The following is a 25,703-nucleotide window of genomic DNA, read 5'->3' on the forward strand; positions in this document are numbered from 1 at the left end:
AGAGCAGTCTAGCTCAGTGTTCCCCAACCTTGGGCCTCCAGCTGTTTTTGGACTACAATTCCCATCATCCTTGACCACTGGTCTTGCTAGCAAGGGATGATGGGAGTTGTAGTCCAAAAACAGCTGGAGGCCCAAGGTTGGGGAACACTGGTCTAGCTGTCTAGGGATCCGGTCCAGCAATGGACTCTTAGGGGGCGGTTTTTAGTCACCACTGCACCAATGAGTGGTTTTGCACTACAAATTTAAAGAGAAAAAACAGGATTTAGGAGAGGAAATAAAAGGCACTTGGGCAAAAATTGTGAATATATGAAATGAATTTGGTATGTTGTCTTTGTCCTGTAACTACAAACTACAAGGGAAAGGGGGATTATCCTGAGGCACAGAAATTTTGGAAAACTGCTGCTGTTTAACTGCATTGTTGTACATAGGCTATTGCTGGACATAGAAACAGCTTTATTGGATTGGACTCTCGGATGGTGGCTCAAACAGTAGCAGACAAAATTAAGGTTACCATTAAGGTTATGGATAGTTAAGGTTATCCATAAAGGTTGCCTTTATGGATGTTCTGATACCCATACAGACACGAGATAAGAACTGGCGTCACCCTCCTTCACAAACAATAGGTTACTTAAATCAGTTCTATGTCTTCAGCGGATAAGATCTTGCATTATTGTCTTCTCATCGTCGCCCACAAAGAAGGGTGGTGGTGTACAAATATATGCCATAGTTTCAACTTGCCAACATCCAAAATGTGTGATATGAGCTTTGGAGGATGTGTGAAGGAGAACAAAAGTGAAAGATACAAGAATAAACTAGAAATGAGTTGAGTTTAATGGAATAGGGCTGTGACTTTTGGTTCCAACTCCCACAAGGGCGTCCCTATTTTCGGAGAAATGTTGAGGGGTATGTACTTCAACTAAGAAAACGATTGCTCAGCTGAGCGATTTGTGACTGTGAATGTTAAAAATCCAGCAATGGAGAATTTCTGTGGTGTTCCTCTTTCCCTTGATGGCCCTAAAGGTAAAGGTAAAGGGACCCCTGACCATTAGGTCCAGTCGTGACCGACTCTGGGGTTGCGGCGCTCATCTCACTTTACTGTCCGAAGGAGCCGGCGTACAGCTTCTGGGTCATGTGGCCAGCATGACTAAGCCATTTCTGGCAAACCAGAGCAGCGCACAGAAATGCCATTTACCTTCCCACCTATTTATCTACTTGCACTTTGACGTGCTTTCGAACTGCTAGGTTGGCAGGAGCTGGGCCCGAGCAACGGGAGCTCACCCTGTCGCGGGGATTCGAACCGCCGACCCTCTGATCGGCAAGTCCTCGGCTCTGTGGTTTAACCCACAGCACCACCCGATGGCCCTAAGCACGTGCTTATTTTTCTCAGTAGTTAATCAAGCCTTGCCAATGGCTCCCAGCAAACTCTGCTTAAATTATAGCTGTGGGAAATTCAGACGAGGTAAGCATGAGCCTACTAACTCAAAGCAAACTACTAACTGCTGCCTCCAAAAAATGTATGTGAAGCCGGATAAAATAACACTTTCTCTTGATGTCACCGTGATCTGAAAGTTCACACCCACGTTAGACCTGGTTTGCTTTCTCTTGTTATCATAAAACAATTCCACCTTTGTTGGCTCAAAACAGTCCTGGTGGAAGCCAGAAGCTTCTGTACCCAGCCGTGTCAAAATCTCCCTTCCTTCTTCACCTTCTCCGACTGGCTATAGTTTCCTGTTCAAGCGGCAAGCCACACACAAACCCTGCCGGCATCATGGCAAGATGCAGCGCTGTTTCGTGGATACAACTCATCTGCTTCTCCAGCGTGCTTTGCAAAGGAGTTTTGTCCTTGGATCATGTGCCAATGCTGCTCTGGTCGACACACAGGTGAGACTTTCTGATTAGCCTCAGTACAGTCCATTTTAGTTCGCTGCTCCTTACCTTTAAAAAAGGCCTAAATCCAAAGAGTGGGAAATTGTGGCCCTCTAGATGTTGTGGATTCCAGCCCGCAGCAGCCCCAGCTGGCATGCCCAATGGTCACAGGTGGTAGGAGTTGGGGACTAGCATCATGTAGGGCAGGGGTAGGCAACCAAAGGCCTGGGGGCCAGATGTGGCCCAATCGCCTTCTCAATCTGGCCCGTGGATGGTCCAGGAATCAGCGTGTTTTACATGAGTAGAATGTGTCCTTTTATTTAAAATGCATCTCTGGGTTATTTGTGGGGCATAGGTATTAGTTCATTCCCCCCCCAAAAAAATAGTCTGGGCCCCCACAAGGTCTGAGGGACAGTGGACCGGCCCCCTGCTGAAAAGGGTTGCTGTCCCCTGATGTAGAGGACCATAGGTTCCTTGTTGTTGTTGTTTAGTCCTTTAGTCGTGTCCGACTCTTTGTGACCCTATGGACCAGAGCATGCCAGGCACTCCTGTCTTCCACTGCCTCCCGTAGTTTGGTCAAACTCATGCTGGTAGCTTCGAGAACACTGTCCAACCATCTCGTCCTCTGTCGTCCCCTTCTGCTTGTGCCCTCCATCTTCCCCAACATCAGGGTCCTTTCCAGGGAGTCTTCTCTTCACATGAGGTGGCCAAAGTACTGGAGCCTCAGCTTCAGGATCTGTCCTTCCAGTGAGCACTCGGGGCCGATTTCCTTAAGAATGGAGAGGTTTGATCTTCTTGCAGTCCATGGGACTCTCAAGAGTCTCCTTCAGCAATAGGTTCCTTATCCCTAGCCTAAAGTGTTTTGAGGCCAGGATATTTGAAGGTCTTAAATCCCTTCTTCTGTGCTTCTGCCTACCTTGACCATTCAGATCCTTAGCACTGTTTCATGTCAAAGGTTTGGTTGGTAGGTATGCAGGAGAGGGGCTCTGCAATCATATATAACTGTAGAGCTGGAAGGGACCACAAGGGTCATCTAGTCCAACCCCCTGCGATGCAGGAATATGCATCTGTCCTATACGGGGATCGAACCTGCAACCTTGGCATTATCAGCACCATGCTCTAACCAACTGAGCTATCCCCTGTATGGCATGCAGTCTCTAAGGCTATGCTGAGGGGGAATCTGCTTGTCCCCCCACCTTGTGCTGATGGCCTTATTCTAAGACATTTCTATTATGGCATGTTCGGTTCTTGAGCCCTGATAATTTAGTATCTGTTTTGGCCAGATGGCTGCCCTGCCCCCGCCTCCATTATGATGTGTGTGTTGATTTTAATCTGGCACTACTATTCAGTCATTATATGCACTGGTAAGGCATCAGGTTGGGTAGATATACAGTGGTACCTCAGGTTAAGAACTTAATTCATTCCAGAGGTCCGTTCTTAACCTGAGGTACCACTTTAGCTAATGGGGCCTCCCGCCGCCGCCACCACACGATTTCTGTTCTTATCCTGAAGCAAAGTTCTTAACCCGAGGTACTATTTCTGGGTTAGTGGAGTCTGTAACCTGAAGCGTTTGTAACCCGAGGTACCACTGTGTGTGTGTGTGTGTGTGTGTGTGTGTGTGTGTATATACCGTATTTTTTGCACCATAACACTCACTTTTTTCCTCCTAGAAAGTAAGGGGAAATGTCTGTGCGTGTTATGGAGGGAATGCCTATGGGTGGCATGCCTACGGATTTTCCTCCTATAAAAACTACGTGCGTGTTATGGTCGGGTGCGTGTTATAGAGCGAAAAATACGGTATATATATATACCTGTTCCAGTAACAAGAAGCCGAAAGCACCAGCCTGAAGATGACGAGTGAGACCTCGTCGAAACGTCGCCTAGACACCCCAACTCTTACACGGGAAGACACCCGAAGACACCAAAACCTGCATATATATATATATATATATATATATATATGTTTTCGTAGATTTTCACGGGTACAGGAATGCAGGTTTTGGTGTCCTCGGGTGTCTTCCCGTGTAAAAGTTGGGGTGTCTAGGCGACGTTTCGACGAGGTCTCACTCGTCATCTTCAGGCTGGTGCTTTCGGCTTCTTGTTACTGGAACAGAGCGGGATCTCAGTGTTTGAGTTCCTATAAATACTGTAGAGGGGTGTGGTGTATTGCCTCAAAAGTTCTGGGCAGAGGGGAAGTTCCCAGGCTAGTGTTCTTTCCATCCAGTAACCAAACCATAGTGGCAACTCCGGATGCTGCACCCCCCTGCAATCCCTACACAGATCTGGCTGGCACAGGGCACAAAACCACAGCTCGCCCCTATACACGAAGCCAAGCCAAAGCACAACTAAGTGCAGTACAGCCATCTTCCCAGAAAAACTCTTCACAAATTCAAGAGGTCAAGACACGAAGGCTTTAGCAACTAATCCACACCTAATGACCCACCTAAGTGGTACTCAGAATATCACTCAAGAAATCACTCAAGATATCCCTCAAGTAATTAAGGAACAAAAGAAGAAAAGAACACTAGCCTGGGAACTTCCCCTCTGCCCAGAACTTTTGAGGCAATACACCACACCCCTCTACAGTATTTATAGGAACTCAAACACTGAGATCCCGCTCTGTTCCAGTAACAAGAAGCCGAAAGCACCAGCCTGAAGATGACGAGTGAGACCTCGTCGAAACGTCGCCTAGACACCCCAACTTTTACACGGGAAGACACCCGAGGACACCAAAACCTGCATATATATATATATATATATATATATATATATATATATATATTGCCTTGGACCCCATTTGTGAGCCAAGTCCAGGAAATGGTCTGAGCTATAGGATGTCCATATTTTCGTCAGAGAAATGCAACAGAACTGGAAGACCTGAACATATGATTCCCAGGAGGTTCTCCATTCTTGCAGTTCTGAAATGAAAGGGACAGTCCCTTTCAATGTGGGCAAGAGGGGTTCTAGATGCCTGCCAGAGCTCTGAGGCCCGTAAGAAATAACTAGATGGGGACAAAATGCCATGAGGAAAGGGGTGTATCGCTTCTTCTTTCTGCCTCTGAAGAAAGACGTTTCTCCTCTGTGGAGACCTCAAGCACAGTGTGTGCTAGCGGGAGGATACGCTTTCTGGAAAAAAGCTAATAAATACTTCCTCCGGATTTGTGGGGTGAGGGGCTTGGGTCTGGCACCTTCCATGGGACCCCCTAAACCTGGAACAGAGGGCGTGGCAACATAATTTTATTAAGCTGTATTGACTTGCCTTCTGTGGCACGTTTGGCTGTTAACCAGAATCCCATCATCTTAGATAATTTTCTGCAAAATTGAAATATTAACAACTGTTTAGGGCAATGTTTGGGGGCCCTGGAAAATGGCCTACTTTGCTACCTGATTGAGCCAGCCCAGAGCTTGTGTGTGTGTGTGTGTGTATGTGTGTGTGTGTGAGAGAGGGGGGGGGGCTAAGTGCATTTTTTAAAAAAAACCTAAGTTCTGTAATTTTGAAAGCAAATAGACAGTTGGGAAAAACAATAATGTATTCTGAAATAACACTGCTTATTAAAAATGAAAATGCTTTCAAGTCCCCTTTGCCCTTTATCCTTATCTGATAATGGCTGCACCTGTTGTCACCACAAACAGGTGAAACAGGAGCTCTTCTCTGTAGAAATAAGATGACCTAGAATTAGAAAACTTCAGTTCATGCAGGTAATAAAGCCAGGCTTCTCCCTGTAGAACAGCCAGAAACTTGCTAGAAACTTGCTTCGTGCAGTTTCTTTCTCCCCGATTCCATATTAAAGCCGGTTTATGTTTGTAGTGTGATGCAATCAGGAATCCGTGAACTTTGAATTTCAAGAATCCAACAGCCTGACCTAGGAGACGCTTGACAACAGGAAGGGGGAGGGTGAAGAAGGGTGTGGTTGTCCTTGAAGTATCTCCTCTATTATGGTGTCAAGAAGCTCTGCTGAGATAGGAAATGACTGCTGTGGTTTGAACTGTGATTGTGGGTGGCACAAGCATTTCATGCATAGTTTCGATGTGCCCATAATGCAGGTCTGGACAGAGGATGTCCATATGTCCTATTTCTATTTGAAGACATTATTCAGAAGTGGCCTGTGGTCCTCCAGATTCTTTCGGCCTCCAGCTCTCATTATCCCTGGCCCGCATGAAACATCTGGAGAGCCACATGTTCCTCATCCCTGCTCTGTTTGAAGGGCCATTCAGTCCTAAATCTGGTTCCCTAGTTGGTCAGGGGGCAGAGAAACCTTGTTGGGTCAAGCAAGGGAAAAATCAAAGGTTGAAGACCTGCCAGATTCATGTATCTTTCCTCTCTTCTCCTTCCATCACAGGTTTTTTTTTTTTTTAAAAAAAATAATTCCTTCCAACGCTTCTAATGGAAGGGGATATCGTTATGCCAGCTCCCCAGCTGTTTGGGGAATGTGGCAGGGAAATTAAATAAGCCACACCAACCCCTCCCTCAGAGCACACTCACACACCCTTGCTGCTGGTGCACTAACAGCAGAGGGCAATAGCTGTAGTCCTTTTCACGCTACCTGGGCAGAGGGATTCTCCCTCTACTGCCATGGCCACAGAGATCCACAACAGGTCATGGCCCCCGACAGTGGCGTAGCGTGGGTTGTCAGCACCCGGGGCAAGGCAAGTAATTTGCGCCCCCTAACCCGTGGATTTGCGCCCCCTAACCCTAACCCCCAGATGTTGCACCCGGGGCGGCCGGCCCCCCTGCACCCCCACGCTACCCCACTGGCCCCCGAGGGACCACAGAGCTGCACCCTTAATTCCTTTTTTGCAAGTACCTTTCAAAACCAGCAGAGAGCATGCACCACCTGAAAAGAGGGAGAAGAGGGAATGCCTTTATTATTATCTTGCATGGTGAAACAAACCTGGTCTGCCATCTAACACAACAATGCACGCATCTCCAGAGGCAAATGTGTGCAAATTCAATCAAGCTAAAACTCGGTCCCCCACCCCAGTTAGATAGCAGCTCTAAGAAATGCTCACTACCACCTCTTGCTCAACCTAGAAAAGGTCAGTTTGTTTATTTTTTAAAATGCTAGTTTGCTAGCAGGGGCGGAGGAAGGGGGGATGAGGTGGGTGTGGCCTACCACAGGTGTCACCACTGGGGGGCGTGACAAAATGCTGGGTGGTACTCATCGTGGGGCCTGCAGCACGCCCGAGCCACGCGTCTCTCCTGGGAGAGATGTGGCAGTTTGGGCGTGCACAGGTTCCACGCTGCCCAAGCATTCCACCCACTGCCTCTCCCCTGTTATGGTCCGGTTTACGGGTGGTCAAAGTCCTGGCAGAGGACGTCGGGACCGGGGGCAAGACAGACGGGTAGGAGCAGGAACAGGAGTCCAAGCCAGGAAGCCAAGGGTCCGAGAGCCGGAAGTCAAGAAGCCAAGGGTCTGAGGATCAGGAAGCAAGGAGTCAAGAAGCCAAACACAGCAAGGCAGGAAGTGTGTTTCTGTGGCAAAGAGCCAAAGGGAAATGCTGACCTTATATCCCTTCCTGGCTCTTGCCACCAGGTGCTGTGAGTTACCAATCAGCCTCACCTGTGTGGCCGCGCCTTGCCGCTTCAGAACAAACTTAGGAAAGCCCCAGTCCTGCAAAGTCCTACCGGTCACAGGGCCTGGCTTCTGCACGCACTCCTGACACTCCCAGCCCTATGGGTGGCTCGCCCCACCCCTGGGTGCACCGCCCCAGGTGCCCAAGCAGCTTCCTCCACCGCTGTTTGCCAAACAGTAAAGGTAAAGGGACCCCTGACCATTAGGTCCAGTCGTGACCGACTCTGGGGTTGCGGCGCTCATCTTGCTTTATTGGCCGAGGGAGCTGGCGTACAGCTTCTGGGTCATGTGGCCAGCATGACTAAGCTGCTTCTGGTGACCCAGAGCAGTGCACAGAAACACCGTTTACCTTCCCACTGGAGCGGTACCTATTTATCTACTTGCACTTTGAAGTGCTTTCGAACTGCTAGGTTGGCAGTAGCAGGGACTGAGCAACGGGGGCTCACCCCGTGGCGGGGATTCGAACTGCCGACCTTCTGATCGGCAAGTCCTAGGCTCTGTGGTTTAACCCACAGCGCCACCCGCGTCCCTCAGCCATAGAGTAGGTAGGAGCAATTGTAAGGAAGGCCACATGCCTGTTCTTTTGAAATATCCATAGCGTTCAATCAGAGGAAACCTTTGACAGTTTGTATAGTGAGGGCCTGCTTTTGTGCCCAGATTGGGAGCGAAAGAAGCTCATAAATGATTTCCCCCAATTTGACAGTGCCACTCTGACCAATATTTCCCTCTTCCTGTTTAAAAGAGAGATGCGGGCTGTTTTATTTGGCATATGGAATGATCCGGTGAATACAAACAAGGTGAGCTATCTGACTGCATGGGCAAGAGATTTTTCTTTGAGGAATCAGACGTGCTAAATTTGAAGATGACATTTCATATCAGACCATTGTTGGGTTGCCACTCCAAATAAAATTCCCTGGGCTAGAAGTGAATTGGGCTGTCACAGTCATATCACTCAGCAAGATGCTTCAGTACCTGTTTGAAATTCCACTAAAGCAGCCGCTGGTTTAATTATGTAGCTCCAACTGCCGCCGTCAGCAACCAGAGCATCTTCCGTCGGTTTCTAGCAGCTGAATGCAGATCCTGAAATTATTTTAATTGGGGCATCTGTTTACATGAGACCGAGCAGGAGAGGAGTCTTCTTGTTTGTTGGCCTCCTCCTGGTTGAAAACCATACCAAAAATGACCAAAACTCAACAAATCTGCCACTGTTTGGGCTGATAGATAACTTGTGGACTTGCAAGCTCTAAATGTTTGGTTGGCAAATTGTTTGGCCGGAAGTGACTATGGACGGTTGCAGAGTGGGATAGTGATGTTCCTTACCTTTCAGCAGTTTTCTAGATGCCAAGAATAGTATTCCTTCTCCTTTTCTCTCAACTAAAGCAGGTCTAAAGCAACCATATAGATCAGCTTTCCTCATCCTGGTGCTCTCCATGTCCGCCTACAACTCCCATCAACCCCAGCCAGTGAATCTCTGCTCTCAATAGCCTCACCATCGCATGCCCATGCTTGCAGTGGCTCTTGGGCGTTGTAGTCCACAGCATCTGTCAGGGGTGGACTTTAGTGATCTTTCATAATATGGCGCCATAATTATGGATCTTCTCAATTTTGTATCTTCTTGGCTGGGCACCCTGTGGGGGGAGATCACCTGCAGCACCCAACATCTAGAGGGCACCAAGCTGAGAAAGGCTGACTTGGAAATAACAACATGGGGGGGGGGAGAAGGTTGGTAGAAGATTGGCTTCCACCATTCGTCTCGAAAATGCAAAACAGTTCTGAAAGAAAACCAATTGTTCTAAGAGAAGGATTCTAAATAGGCCATGAACCCATGAGAAGTAAAATGAGCTGCATTTTAACAATGAACCCTAGCTTTCCAAAAGTTTTCTGGTGTCATATCCCTTCGAATGTAATGTCATTTATTATTTTTGTTACATCTAATTAATTCTGATTCATGTTTCACATATTATTTTTAAATTAATAGCAGATTTTTTTAATTAAATAAAAAACCCTTGGAAAAATCCATCTGTGAGTATTTATTTCACACAAACTTGTGCTATTTTCACACATTATTTAAAACAAAATAGATGGGTGTTTGTTCTCTACAGAATCATTTTAGGTGGTGTTTATTTATTTCTCTGCTCTGATGTGAACCACGTAGATAATTTAACAAAGCCAAAAATGCTACTGTGGACCCAAAACACCAATGAGCCCTCAGAGATTCTACTAATTGAATGAAAGGAAGAACTTACATCGATTTAGAGAGCTTATCAGATTTATAAAGCCACTTACAGAACCTGTAAAATATAATTATATTATTCTAAATTATATATTTGTAAGACATGCAGATAAACATAATTCCATGTAACCACATATAATTAGCTCCTTCAACCTGAAATCTTATACACATTTAGGAGTAGGGATGGCTGAACTAATTTCAGTTTGCCTCAGTTTTTTTTTCATTTGTTCATTCTTCAGTGCTGTTTGCCACATTTTTACATCTGTTTATTTTATTTTATTTTTAAAAAGAAACCACACATTTTCATGCACATTTCTCCCACTAAACAATTTCCCTATATCTACAGATTTTTCCAAGCATTTCCCCTCAATATGATGCATTTTATTTGCTTTCTTTTTGGAGAAAGTGTGAATTAGATAGGATGTCACAGAGCAAGCTTGCCAGTAAACCACCCAGTTCAAAACTAGCGCTGACTCTTTATTAGCGAAAAATGATTGCCACAGACTTGGCCGAGTGTCAGGCCTAAGGAGCACAGCACCTCATGCCCTGTAGGCCCTACGCCATGAAATCAGTTGCCAAGATTAAAGGACCCTGCCTCTCCACAGCCATCTATGTCTCCTCCTCTCTTTCCAAGCAGTCGGAGAGTGCGCCTGCATGCCTGTCTATGCTCCTCGCATTTCATGCCTCTTCTGGTTCTGGGAGTCAGGCAAGGAGGGGAGCTTGTCATAGTGGGGTGTGGGGAGACACCCGTGACTCTTCACCAGCCTGACTCCTCTCTGCTTCTTAACCTCCCTCCTTCCACTCGCCTGCTTCAGCTTCTGCCTCTGATTCTGAACTTCTCTCTGCCACAGGCTCTCCCAGCTCACTAAGCCCCATTACCCCTTCAAGCTTCCAACACCTCCTCTTCCTAGTCTTCTCCCTCTTCTCTCTTTGACCACTCATGTGCCGAATTCTTCCAGGAGCAATGCATGGATAAACAATTCTTCTTTCTTTTTTCTTTAAAGTACTGAGTCAGTTTCCTAGGTGTGACCATTTCCACCAAAAATCCAAAGGGACAACAGAACTGCATTGACACGATATATTGAAGGAAGTCTATCATACAGTCCATTTTTGAGTGAAGGCTATGGCTCCTTCTTCCTCCAGCCCCGGAAAACAGCAAACTATTAAAACCCAAAGGCTTTATGTGAGCAAGCACAGATGCGAGAGCTGAATGGATTGTATAGAGGATTATTTCCAAAATGAGCCCAAGTGTGTTGACATTCAGTGGTGTCTGTGAATAACAGGAAGAGGACTTTGTTTGTACCATGCTTCTGTATGCTGCTTCTGCTTCTTTGGTGATTACTCGTAGCCACGTAAGATTGTCTTCCATGAACACGGTTTTAACAGTGGGTCTATAAGTGACTGTGGAGGCCAATTCTGGATCCACATGTCCTTCCACAGTGGGGACATAGGTTTCTGGGTGGGAGTTGATCACAGTGTGGGTTTGCCGAACGTGCCTTCCTCTTAGCACATTTCTCCCTTTTGTCCTGAGTTGAAGCGTCTTCAAAGCCCATGACAGCTTTGGTAAAGGCTGTTCTCCAATTGGAGTGCTCACTTCTGGTTCCCTGTAGCTTCTCTTCTCTCCATGAGGGAACCACCAGAAGACCCTCGGAGCTGGATCTCAGCATCCGGGCTGAATAATAGGGGGTGGAGATGCTGTATCTATGAGCTGTATCCAATGTGAGTTTGCCGAACATGCCTTCCTCTTAGCACATATCTCCCTTTTGTCCTGAGTTCGAGCGTCTTCAAAGCCCATGACACCTTTGGTAAAGGCTGTTCTCTAATTGCAGCGCTTGCAGGCCAGTGTTTCCCAGTTGTTGGTGTTTATACTACATTTTAAAAGATTTCCCTTGAGAGAGTCTTTAAACCTCTTTTATTGACCACCAGCATTACGCTTTCCATTTTTAAGTTCGGAATAGAGTAGTTGCTTTGGAAGACAATAATCAGGCAACCGCACAACATGACCAGTCCAACAAAGTTGATGTTGAAGAATCATTGCTTTGACACTGGTGATCTTTGCTTCTTCCAGTACACTGGCATTAGTTCACCTGTCTTCTCAAGTGATGTGATTTTTTATTTTTTATAATCATATTTATTAAAATTTCCAATAATGACAGAATAGAAAAAATAGAAAAGATAAAGAAAAGAAAGAAAAGAAAGAAAAAGAAAGACCAATTTTACACCCTTATTTTCATAACCTTCTTTCTGGGACTCCCTCCTTCCCCTCCCGACTGTATTCCCCTTTCCCTAAGTTGGTTCCACAAGTTCGCATTCCCAATTTAAACCTAATATAATGTGCCTATTAGCCAATTTAAATTACAATCTTAACATCACTCCTTATCTTTAACAAAATAGAGAAAAAGTTTTCCCCCCAAGATCTACCCCATTTCCTTCCACGAATTTCCCCCTTTTTTTCCCCAACACATGTTAAATCAAAATACCAAAGTTATATAGAAAGATAAAAAATAGAAGAAGATTCAAAAAGTTGGTTACATAGCCTTTGGATTCTAAAATTCCCCCTCCCTTCCCCGGTTTGGATTCCCCATGTCCATCAGTCTGTATGTTGTCGGCCTGGAGGTCTCAAGTCCACAGCCAAATTTTCCTCAATCCATCTTGCCGGTTTTCTTTAAATTTGCTTGTTTTGATGCTGTTTAACTTCAAAAATCCAGTCCAATAGAGGCCTTTAATTTCCTTTGGTCGTAGTTGCTCCTCCCATTGTTCTTTCCGTGGCGTAGTTGGTCCTTTGCTCTTTTATTTCTCACTTTCTCAGGTTTCTGTCTTGTTCAGCTGCAAAACCATTCTTATTCCGAAATCTAATATCTACAGAGGTTTGTTATTCAGGAACAAAAACTTACGTCCAGTTCCTACCTTGCTTCAATAGAAAAATTCTATTGTGTTGTCACCTCTGTAGACAAAACAATATTTCAGTTTAGCTGCTTTCCCAGGAGATAAGACCTGTACACATCCCGGAGTAGTTTTCCACATACGCCACTTGTAATGTCCCAAAGCCCCTCTAGGGGGGTTGCAGTAACTTTGTATCCTCTAATCCAAAAGTCAAGTTGTTGTTTCTCCCCCCCCCCGACATTTTGTATCCATTTTTATATCCAATTGTAACAAAATTTACCAGCAAAATACTTATAACAAAGTCCTCTTTATATTCTCAAGATTTGACAGCTACTTTGACAGCTGTCAAATTCTCCATCTCTCTCCGCCAGGTTCTCCAAATCGCCCCGGTTCCCGGGGGGGGGGGTTGCCTTTTCCCTCTCACCCTCGACTTTTCTCCTCCAGCGCAATTCTTGTAGTATCCCATCGTGGAATTGATATTTTTTGTCAGCAATAAGCTTCTGAATCGATCTTGGTTTCTCAGTCCTTGTTTTAGCATGTTTACAATCAGGGAGGGGACTGACTTCCTTTTTAGATCCCCCCCCGCTCGTGCCGAATCCAAAAAAAAATTCCTTTTTTTCTCCTTTTATACCCGGTTACCCAATTACTCATGGGTTGTTGTTAAATAGCCGAATTTCCAATGGAAGAAGCCAGCGCTCTCCGCCGAATGGCATGCGGCTGCGCTCGGCAGGGGAAGCGATAGACTCACAGCACCACGCCACTCCCCGGCACCCGATCCGTAGCCTTTAAAAAGGCTCCTTCACGAGTCGGGAGGGCGCTAACGGTACCAGCCGAGTCCCCATGTCCACGGGCTCCGTGCCCGTGGTTTTTAAGGGTCCCCACATCGCCGGCGCGGTAGGACCCAGCCCCTGCCGAGCAGACTCCCTCCGGAGCTCGGAGGGAGTCCGCCATTCGGCGATGGCGCCAACCCGGAAGAAGTGATGTGAAATTTTTTTCGGAGACACTGTTGATGGAATTTTTGAGGAGTTGAAGATTATAGGTGGTCCATGTTTCACTTTGTGTGTGCCATGCTTCTATATGCAGAGGAGACCAGACTGTGTTAGAACTGCAATGGGTTGAGAGAGAAAGTTTGACTCTTTCGCCCCTGTTGCAGCTCCCCCCCCCAAATTGTGTGCAAACACACTCCAAAGCTGCTATTTTAATTGGGGGTGGAGCCTCCACTGGCACCATGCAATAGTTTAAGAACCCAAAGTCAGCATCTGGCTGCTTAGTAAATGGTGAGATCAGCAGGGCTTGGCAGACTGTACTAGCTGAAAAATTAACATCATTTGGTAGTTTGATCAGAAGGTTAATGAAGAGAAATCAGTTCATGGCTAAACTGTTCCCATTCACCACATGTAAGGATGATGGGACAACTGAATGTCAGCCGCCAACTTCTTTTGGGACTGAGTTAAAACAAGAATATATTAACCAAACTTACATTTCTAATACACAGAAATAATGGTGCAGCCACAGGAGCACCTGTTATAGGGATTTTGTTTTGTTTTGTTATATGTTGTTATTGCTCTCTGGGCTTTCATTTTATACAAAGCTTAATTTTAAAAATCAGGCTTGCTTCAGTCTCAGATTTGCTTCAGAGATCAAGAGATTAACCTAGCCTTTGCCAACCTGGTATCGTCCACATGCTTTGGACTACAATTCCCATCAGCTCTTGCCACCACCTGCTGGCTGGGGTCTACAAGCATCTTATCCAGAGGGTGGCAACACAAGAACGGGCCTTTTCTTCAATGGCTCCCCTTCTGTGGAATGGTCTCCCCAGAAGGTTCACCAGACACCAGGCAAAAATGTTCCTTTTTAACCAGACCTTTGTTTGTTTGACATCCTATGCCCTTTTAAAATGTGTGTGTGTGTGTGTTTGTGTGTGTTTTATTGGGTTGTTTTTCGTTGTTTAGATTACGCATTTTGTGGTTTCATATTCTGATTTTATCTTGTGAACTGCCCTGACACCTTTGGGTATAGGGCGGTATACAAATTTAATAAATCACCATCATCATAGAGATTCCTTGCATTTTCCTCTGTAACCAGTCGCTTAACTATCTGAAGCTGCCTCAAGAGTGCAATGAAGGAATGTTTTCCTTCATCCTCGAAATGACGGATCAGGAAGAACGCACAATAGCTCTCTGCTAGCAAAGCCCTGGTGTATTTTCTCCTTACTCTCCTGTGCACTGGGGGTCATCCTTATGCAAATAAAGCTAATATATGGTTTGTACATTGATTAAGCAAAATGTGCTTTGCAATACAGTTGCATAATGTTCAACAGTTTCTTCCGTTAAGAACAGAGAGCAAACAATTCAGAATTCTGATGGCTTTCGCTGGTGAGATTTTACAGGTTTATTTATATCTTCTGCTCTGAACACTGTGATAGTAGATGTTTCTTTGTCTGCAAGTTCTAGACATAGCTCTGAAGTAATTTCTAATCTCATGGGCTATGTATGTGCCTATTTAATGTCACCTTCAAAACACAAATGAATTTGCAGACAGTAAATGGAACATGTTTTAAAATGCTTATGGAAGCAGCTCATGAGAAAAGAGCTTCACATTGTGTTACATAACTCCCCTTGCACCCTCACATTAAATGGCTGGAAATCATTTCATCAACAGAATCAAAAGAAGATTTACAAAATTACATGCATTCATTTTTTAATATTAGTTTTTCAAATATATAAATAGTTCTCAGCTTATGCATTTGTTTTCATGGATCCTGCCACAAAACTAGCCTACTTTAAAGTTGCACGCTGTGTGTGAGAGAGGGAGAGACATTCCGGAGCAGAGATGGAGACATGGATTGTGTGATTGCGCACAAGTGATGAGAAATAGGGACATGTATGTGTGTCTGCAGCCTCTGTGTGTATGGTGAGTGCATGTGTGTGCTCTCAGTGTGTGCAGGGGAGTGTGTGGAAATAATAATAATAATAATAATAATAATAATAATAATAATAAATTTATATCCCACCCATCTGGGTTATGCTGGGTGCTCCTGAGAATTGTGGGAAATTTAACATGGTAGGTGGTTTTCCGCATTCAGTTCATGCTCTATTTGGAAAGCACCAACCTTGTGAACTGCCCTGAGATCTGTGGCAGTAGGCATACATCATCATCATCATCATCATTATTATTATTGAATAATAATTTATTATTTATACCCCACCCATCTGCCTGGGTATCCCTGAGTGGCTCCCAACAGAATATTAAAAACACGATAAAACATCGAACATTAAAAACTTCCAGAAACAGGGTTGCATTCAGATGTCTTCTAAAAGTCAGATAGTTGTTTATTTCCTTGACATCTGATGGGAGGGTATTCCTCAGGACGGGCGCAACCACCAAGAAGGACCTCTGCCTGGTTCCTTGTAACCTCACTTCTCGCAGGGAGGGAACTGCCAGAAGGCCCTCGGAGCTGGACCTCAGTGTCCGAGCTGAACAATGAGGGTGGAGACGCTCCTTCAGGTATACTGGACCGAGGCCATTTAGGGCTTTAAAGGTCAGCACCAACACTTTGAATTGTGCTTGGAAATGTACTGGGAGCCAATGTAGGTCTTTCAGAACTGATGTTATGTGGTCTCGGTGGCCGCTCCCAGTCATCAGTCTAGCTGCCGCATTCTGGATTAATTGTAGTTTCCGGGTCACCTTCAAAGGTAGCCCCACGTAGAGCGCATTTCAGTAATCCAAGATGGTTGGCCATCTTGTATATTTTCTTTGGTACCAGGAAATGCTCCCTGTTGTTAATAGGTGACAACAGCATCCGTATTTTGTGATTGTGAAGGCCCGCAGGACATAGTACTGACTTCCCATGGTAATGGAGCTGTGGCAAGCACCAATGACTCTCATTTTGTGCAATGCTCTACCCCTGTGACAGACATTGTGTGCTAGGCCACACACTTCACGGTGGCCATTTTGTGACTGGGACCCTTGGCACCGGTCTTAATTTTTAAGTCTTTATAGTTCAAAGTGATAAACATCATCTCTAAAATGTTGTAAATAATATTTTTATTGTGTAGAATTCAGTAGAGAAGCGGAAGGGGCAGCGGTAAGAGAGCCATTTTCTAATTTATCAACATGCAAGCATCTGCACCTCTCTCTCTTTTACGAAAAGCAATACATACACACGCACTTCACAAACATCACACACATGTACAAACTGCTGTGCAAAATTTTTGATCCCGTTAAAAGAAAAGTAAACTGTCCTTTGAAAAATTAATTTCTTTCAGATCCTTCCAAGGCTTGGCATCCACTTTACATGAAGGGCATGTTATCTCAAAGCATGAGCTGCACGCATTGCTGAAGCAAGCGCTGGCTTCTCCAGACCCCAGAAACGTCGCCTTGTTTCTTCAAGATGCGGTAGGTGGCTGCAATTTGTCTTGTCTCATAGCCGAGGAGTGCAGCTTGTGTCTAATGAGCCGAGATGTCCCGCTCAGCGACCTATGCTATCTTTTTATTGTTTTTCAGCTTAGTGTGGATGACTTCACACGTTACGCCGGCTCCTCTGGAAATGAGACACCGTTTCGCAATGTTCAGGCAAGCCTAACTATCTCATATGGCGTCTCCCAGCAGTTTTCAAAAGCAAAACAAAACGACGGCTGAAAGGAATGACAGAGACATTGCAATTCTGGTAACAGGCTGAAGGCTCTTTCCAGCTCGAGAAAGCAATAGTCGTAATATAAACTTATAAAGTTTATTTAAATAAATAAAATTGCAGGTGGAACCTGCAATTTTCAGGAAAGTGTTTGAAGTTACCCAAGACTTGCTGTTTCTTTCTCTGCGTGGATCTTTGGCAATGTGGGAGTTTCTCAGCTTCTGAGGGGTGGTTCAGTTAAGGAGATTCTGTCAGGTTCAGAGGAATATTTTGTGAACTAAATTATAGGTGATAACTAAGGGTCGTATTCAACTTAATTTTACTCACGGTAGACCCATTGAAATGAATGCATTTACTCTGAATTGAATACCTACGTTTCCACTGGAGTTAAATGAATGATTGGTAGAAGAATTCTCATTCCAGCAATAGGGCATATGTTAAAAAACAAACAAACCTGGATGATAAGCAATCTAAATGCTTTAAGGAATGTAGTGATGCTAATTATCCATTGATTTGATGATGCTCACATAGCCATTACCTGAGAGGAAACAGATGGCTCTTTCATCTCCTTTTAACAAATACTAATGAGTCTGTGTTTTGGGAAATGAACAATGTACTGTAACTAAAATACTTATAATCAGGATTGGGGAACCCCAAGCCACAGCCAGATTTCTTAGGGATGTATGGATCCGCTCCTGGCCATCAGTTGTACAGTGGGGAGCAGATTAGAAAGGAAAGGACTTTGCTGTTGTAGAATCATAGGATTGTAGAGTTAAACGGGACCACAATGCCCTGCAGTGCAAGAACCTTTCACCCAACATGGAAATTGAATCCATGGCTCTGAGATCAAGAGTCTCATGCTCTACCAAGTGAGCTATTCAGCAATTGTGGCTTCTTCTTCTGTAAGAAGATCAGCTGCGATAAATGTCTCAGAGGTCTTGTGTTCCTAGTAAATGTGGAAAAAGTAGTCTGTGCATTTTGCAAGTGCATGCAATTTGGGGGATGCAATTGCATCTTGAAGCATGAGGCTTTAAATACAGTAAAATAGGACCGGGTCCAGAGAGATGTGGAGATCTGTGTTATCACCTGAACCTCAGGTCACTTCACTGCCTGGCGACTGTAATAATCATCATGAGAGAATTGCGTGGCGAGTACCCGCCTCTCCCCTTGGGAAATAAAGACACAAGCCACAGCATTTAAGGTTAATGGGCAAAAAAAGGCCACAACTTTATTGATTGCAGGAATTGAGCGGTATTGGCTTAGGCATTGGTTCTATCGACTAACCGGCTTCAGCCTGATTGCTTGAAGACTGGCATGGGTTAACCACCAGTAGGGGGAGTCCTGCTGATGTACATCAACTAGGAGCTCCCTCAGGGTCACTGCTCGGGGGCATGCCTTAGGCCCACACCTCCATAGGCTTCGGACAGGGCAACACCCCCCGGAATCCTTTACCGGACTACCCTTCGATTTGGGGGAAGGTGATGGCGCTTCCTCCCCCCCTCATCTGCATAACAATACCCTTACCAATGCCTAACCACCATTGCCAAGGAAGTTGTGACAATTTGCTACGAGGTAGGTGAAAAACCAAATGGCTGGTGCCAATTTGCCAAGTGGAAAAAATTCCTACCAGGCCCCTGGATGGCAACCAACCGAAGTCCATATCAAGGTCAAAGAGCCAAACCTAAGGGCGGGCGGGGTGGGAAACCGGAGCAGCTGGAGCGAAGAAGAGAGGGAAATCCTCGGCTGCGCCGGCCCTAAATAGCCCGGGCCAATTGGCTGGCCAGGGAGATGACGCGTCCGAGGATTCCCCCAGTCTCGCGGGGGCTGTGATTCAGCCCCCGCACATGTGGGGAGGGCGTGGAGCCCGCAACCCCACCTCCTCTCCAGCTCGGAAGTGGCTTTGTGAGGCTTCCTTAAAACTGCTAGTATGCCACATCATAGGACAGGACCATTTGTAGTTCACACACACACACACACACACACACACACACACACACAATATTTTAAACACAAGGTTGACTTTTTCATCAACCTATAAACTGCTTGCAAAACAGCCAATTTTCACATGTACACACAGAGATTTATTAACCTCCCCCCAAATAAAACATTCAGAAAATTGTGAACACTTGAACATTTTTTTTGTTCAGCTTGATGATGATGATGATTATCGGGTTGTTTATATAATGAAATTGCATGTCAAATTCTTGTTGAGGATAACAGAGCTTATTTTGCATAATGGAGGCTCTAAAAGACTGTAATCAAGCCTATCAGAGTAAAAAAGAAAAAGAAAGCAATCATTCCTGCTTTAATCATCCAATTCATAATTAACTGTGCTTTGTGCTTGCTACAGGAACTTCTGAGGACTTCATCATCTTCTTTAGTCTTGCCAGCTGTGAACTGCCATGCCGTGAGTCACCTATCAGGGTACCTCCAAGAAACACTGAACTGGGCCTTGGTAAATGTAGACGGCAAAGAAACATCCCAGCTGATGGTTAATGGATCCAAACCCAATGTGTTTGTGATAAAGCTACCACTGACCAGCAGGTATGAGGTGCCGTAAAGGCTATTATTATTATTATTTATTAAATTTGTATACCACCTGTAGAAATAAGGGCGGACGACACAGGAGCTGGATGCATGTGAGCTGTGCAGGAGCAACCAAGCAAGCAAGCTGCCGGCTAGCTTTGCAGAGCCTCTTTTTATTAGCAGAAATCAGCAGTTGGAAACGGTAGTGAAACCACCCTGAACTTAACCAATTTCCAGCAAGGCACATTTCCAGCATTAGCAATTTACATGTCAAACCAGGTGCTTCCCCCAAATGTTCCCCTGATACTTGATAACGGCTGCTTCAGCCAGTGTGGTGTAGTGGTTAAGAGCGGTAGACTCGTAATCTGGTGATCTGGGGAACCAGGTTCGCTTCCCCGCTCCTCCACATGCAGCTGCTGGGTGACCTTGGGCTAGTCACACTTCTCTGAAGTCTCTCAGCCCCACTCACCTCACAGAGTGTTTGTTGTGGGGGAGGGAGGGAAAGGAGAAACTCCTTCTTCTTCTTCTTCTTCTTCTTCTTCTTCTTCTTCTTCTTCTTCTTCTTCTTCTTCACTCGTCATGCTCCAGCCAAGTGGAACATTAAGCAAAGTTTCCTGCGAGGGAGGCAAAGGTCAGAGACTGGGCATGGCGGCTAGACACGCTGTGGCATGTCTTATGCTCAGGTGGGGGTGTGCCCCCATGCTGCACCTGCCATCCCCACACCACCCTTCATCCAGAAATCTCAGGGAGTTCACAGCACTCTTGCATGCATGTACAAAACTCTTGTGGCTTTTTACGCAGGCCTTATGTAAGAATCATACATGTAGAAGACTCATTGAAATGAATGAAACTAAGTTAGTCACATCTAGAGGCGTTTTCTGTGTAGGACTCGCATTGGATGCAGCTCATAGATACAGCATCTCCACCCCCTATTATTCAGCCCAGATGCTGAGATCCAGCTCCGAGGATCTTCTGGTGGTTCCCTCACGGTGAGAAGAGAAGCTACAGGGAACCAGAAGTGAGCACTCCAATTGGAGAACAGCCTTTACCAAATGTGACATGGACTTCAAAGATGTTCAAACTCAGGACAAAAGGGAGAAATGAGCTAAGAGGAATGCACATTTGGCAAACCCTCACCGTGATCAACTCTTGCCCGGAAACCTATGTCCCCACTGTGGAAGGACATGTGGATCCAGAATTAGCCTCCACAGTCACTTATGGAATCACTGTTAAGATTGTGTTCATGGAAGACAATCTTACTTGGTAATGAGTGATCGCCAAAGAAGAAGAAGAAAGACAGGGAACCAGGCAGAGAGTCTTCTCAGTAGTGACACCCGCCCTGTGGAACACCCTCCCATCAGATGTCAAGGAGATGAGTAATTATACAACCTTTAGAAGACATCTAAAAGCCCAGTATACCTGAAGGAGTGTCTCCACCCCCATCGTTCAACCCAGACACTTGAGGTCCAGCGCTGAGGGCCTTCTGTGGTTCCCTCACTGCGAGAAGCAAAGTTACAGGGAACAAGGCAGACGACCTTCTCAGTAGTGGTGCCAGCCCTGTGGAACGCCCTCCCATCAAATGTCAAATAAATTAACAACTATCTGATGTTCAGAAGACATATGAAGGCAACCCTGTTCAAGGAAGTTTTTAATGATTGATGTTTTAATGTATTTTTACTCTTTTGTTGGAAGCTGCCCAGAGCGTCTGTGGCAACCCAGCCAGATGGGCAGGGTACTACTACTACTACTACTACTACTAGTAGTTCTTATGATGATGAAAGGTTTTGACCACCAGATACTGCCTCCTATGATGTTCCAAAAGTCCAAGACTGCCGCACATTATGTTATCACTTCTTTAATTAATGCCAAGGCACTCTGGTTTCTATAGCCTGGGGTGGAGAACCTGTAGCCCTTCAGGTGAAGTTTGATTTCAACTTTCAACTCCCATCAGCCAGCGTGACCTCTGAGCCAGACAACTCCCATCATTCTTGACCATTGGCCATGCTGCCAGGGACTGTTTAGAGGTGTAGTCCAAAACACCTGGACTACAAGTTGAAGAAAGCTGATCAAGGATTTTGGGAACCATAGTCCAACAAGTTCCAGAGAGTCACAGGCTCCTCCAGTCTGTGTTATGAATTTATGGTGTGGACATGACCTTTGAGAATCATCTTTCCAAGCTTCCTGGAGATGACGGGTATTCAACCTGAGTCCTTCCACATGCAAAATTTATGTGCTATGATTGATCTATGGGCCTTTCCCTAAGGGGAAGAACCCCTTACACTGAGGAACAATGTTAGGAAAAACAACATGCCAAACACATTCCATATTATAAAATTTTCCAAGTGCATCATTTGAATAAAGCTGGGAGGCGAGTCATTCATCTTGACTCCTATTGCCTGACACAAGAAACAGGCAAAAATAAAATAGGTGACACATTTGTAAATGATAAATGGATTTTTTTTTTAAAAAAAGGAACCCTGAAGAATTCTGCGAAATCCGGTATCGTCTGAGTAAACAGAAAAAAAGATATTGATATAATAAAAATGTTTTAGATGTGCTGTGTCTCTTTCAATATCCGTAACCTCCTAAGGTTCTGTTCACCTGACTTACGCCATCATCTGTTGTATGTTAACAGTCAGCACAGAGCGATTTTTCACCTTCATAGTAATATGGTGAACCTGCCTTCTGAATATTTTATCCTCTGGGACAACCACAGAAAAATGAATGCATTCCAACCGACAGGTAAATTTATTGCCTTATCATGTAGCATCATATTCAGAAGACAATTTCATGTCTCGCATTTTCTTAGAAGGCTTTTTGGAATGACCCCTGAGAATTCACACACACATGCATGTATGTATGCACGCATATACACAACTCTGAATGGTTTGAGAGTGTTTCTTGTGATTTTTATTCAAATGCACCACCTTGCAGTGCAAAGCAATCGCTCAAAAACCTCACCTATGCAAGCAATTCCACAGGTATTGCCCTCTAGTATATCCCAATGCAAACGACACGCAGATACCATACAGCCAGTTTCCTCCAGAGACACATGTGTATCTAACATGTGTGCTGGAATTCAACAACATCCTGTGAGCGCACAGCACAGGATCCTCACCTCTGGCTCCCAGAAAAGGTGGCACAACTTGAGAGAACCAGGTGGCAATTTACTGCATCTTTAGCATGAGGTCAACTTGGCTAAAGATTGGCAGTTTTGCTCCCCCAAGCAGCTTGGCTAGACCTGGCTGGTTTTGGAGGTATGCTTGGGGATAATTGCATTGTCCCTTTCTGAACAACTCAAATAGTTTCGGTGGCACATGTGGGGGCATGTTGGCGCTAGTCTCCCCTTTACAGAGGGCAGCATTTCCCTTGCAAGAGTTGTCGGGAAGTGTGGTCCTCTATCTAAAGTCCAAATATGGTTTAAATGTAGAGAACTATAAGACAGGAGAGCAGCAGGGGCCTTGAGGTTACTAATCAACAGCACACCTACCCAGCGGTGGAGGAAGCCTCTTGGGCACCTGAGGTGGTGTGCTCAGGGGCAGGGCAAACCACCCATAGGGGCAGGGTGAACTGCCCATAAGGACGGGGCGCATGGCACCCATAGAAGCAGCAGAAGAAGAAGAGTCTGGATTTTGTCACCCGCCTCAGTGGTGACACCCAGGGCAGGCTGCACCTACCGCACCTCCTTGCTATGCCCCTGCACCTATCTGTTCAAGGGCAACATCATGGCCCCTACTTTTCTTGGACTAGATAGCCCTTCAAATAGAGAGCTGGCAGCTTTCTCCACTATGGTGAGATGCCCTGTATTTCTCTTTTAATTAAAGCAATTATTTATTTATTTGTGTGTGCGTGTGTCGCTCTATGTAGCGGCGTATGCAAATCTTTATGCAATTCTATATCCTCTTATCCTGCTTTTTGATGGTGCACAAGGGTTCACCTATCCCTGCCCCCTTTCTCATCATTTGCCCCTAAAAGTTTCACTGACCCTCATACCAATTTGCACTAGACCTTATACTGACCACACATTCTGGGAAATCCTGAAAGAATAGTACTTTGTGGTTTTATCATTATTTATTATGTTTGGTAGTCACTTTGGACCAAAAATGGGTCTCAAAACGATTAATAAGATAACAGAAAACCAAATGAAAAACAACTAAAAGCAGAAAAACTAAAATCACGTATAATGCAAGATACCTAGATTGCATTGAATGGCTGTGTTGGACTACCCTGAATAGACTTGTTAATCTAATACAGACATTTCTGCATCACTGTTTTGCTCTTCAGACATGATTTCTCCTTATAGGCTGTCCTATAGGTGTTGTCAATAGTCACATTACGTAAAGTCATTCAATGAAGGCATAAATTATTGAGTCTGACAAGGATCTGATTATCTGTCTTATCCAATACCAGCTTGTTCTTCTGTCAGTTTACCCATCGTTGGATTTGTTTTTTAATCAGCTTTTCCTTACCCAACAGCAAATTACCCTGAAAACATTAGGTCTCTTAGGAAGGCAATCATTGTTAATAACAAATCTAAGTTTTAAGGGGCCAGCCTAAACACAACGCATTCATTGTTTTTCCCTGTGGAAATTTTTAATAAATTTTTAAACAATAATGACCGCTCCCCGCTTAAAACGGGGGGCGCCCTTTGCGTGGACGCGTGCAGCCCCTAGATCTGGAGCGGCTCCAACAGCATAGGCTTGGCTTTGCCTTCTCTCAGGTGGGATACCTGGAGGTCTCCACCTACCTCAGTCAGTTGTCCAATCCCACCTGGGGGAAGAGTTGCCAAGGAGACCAGGCCAGGTAGGGGAGGGATTACCTGCCCACACAATAGAGGGCAGGTAATAAAACAAAAATTGCAAGGCAACCATTTCATCAAAAACAAGAAATCTGGTATAAACATTTGCATCCAGTTTATGTAATTGATGGGTTGTACAACTGTTTCTACAATATGTTATCCATAAGAGTTATTAATGTACATATCCTCTCCATAGGCTTTATTGAGATAAGGGGGGAGAAAAAGATCCTCCCCCCTTATTAACATATGCAAAAAAGGGAAGCCATATGTTGCCAAAATTGCCATTTTTGGTTATCCCTTTCCATACCCTCCAACAATACATAAAACAAAGGAAAATCAGGATGCGCCTTTTTGTGGGCCGTGCTCCTGTGTAAGTTGTGATTTTTTGAGAACGCACCTCCCCCAGTTGCTCACATTTCGGGGCTGAGTTCTCGCGGGAGCCAGGTGACTTGTGTGAGAGCACACTCCAGACCCCAAAACAGGCATCTTGGAGAGCTGTGCTTTAACAGGAGACAAAACAAGACATCCCAGCATCCAAATAGAAGCCATCCTGGCTTCTGTAATTCCAGGATGTCAAAGTGCGACAGTTGAGGAGCATGCCTTTCATAGCTCTTCTATGTCACAATGTGGCATGAGGGAAAAGGTTAGCCGCTCTTCCCAATGCCATGGTCCCAATCTGGATAACCCCCTCCCCTCACTACATAGCCTTGGGACCCTGATGTTGGGGGGGCAGGGGTCATTAACCCTCTATCTCATGCCACTGTCCAATTCCCATTTTGTATTCTCCATTTTGCAATCTCTACCCAAGACAACTGGCATCTTTCGGAATTAAATTAAACTGCTGATTGAATATTAGATTTCCAGCTCTGGAGTTATCCTTGCATTCTATATGTGATCTGATTTTGCAGGCCTCACCCCCCCCCCTTTCTGGAATACTGTTCCCTTACTGAGTCCCCTGAATGTTTCAGTTTGGAACATGCCCTGTCTAGCAAAGCTAAAGAGTCAGTGTGGTGTAGTGGTTAAGAGTGGTAGACTCATAATCTGGTGAACTGGGTTCGCTTCCCCACCCCTCCACATGCAGCTGCTGGGTGACCTTGGGCTAGTCACACTTCTTTGAAGTCTCCCAGCCCCACTCACCTCACAGAGTGTTTGTTGTGGGGGAGGAAGGGAAAGGAGCATGTTAGCCGCTTT

At 45.2% G+C, this 25,703-nt stretch overlaps 1 pseudogene across 1 annotated transcript in view; it reads left to right on the forward strand.

The window, feature by feature from the left end:
• Positions 1 to 1,358: 1,358 nt before the first annotated feature.
• LOC310687922 (V-type proton ATPase subunit S1-like) overlaps positions 1,359 to 25,703 on the forward strand; it is a 50,645-nt pseudogene continuing 26,300 nt past the window's right edge. Inside the window, exons 1-4 of the transcript XR_014530113.1 lie at positions 1,359 to 1,881; positions 16,824 to 16,953; positions 17,062 to 17,130; positions 19,539 to 19,732. The product of XR_014530113.1 is annotated as a V-type proton ATPase subunit S1-like (transcript). The remainder of the gene's footprint in view (positions 1,882 to 16,823; positions 16,954 to 17,061; positions 17,131 to 19,538; positions 19,733 to 25,703) is intronic.

This window comes from Podarcis liolepis (genome assembly GCF_965112155.1).
Source record: "Podarcis liolepis genome assembly, chromosome: 10".
NCBI classification, from domain to species: domain Eukaryota; kingdom Metazoa; phylum Chordata; class Lepidosauria; order Squamata; family Lacertidae; genus Podarcis; species Podarcis liolepis.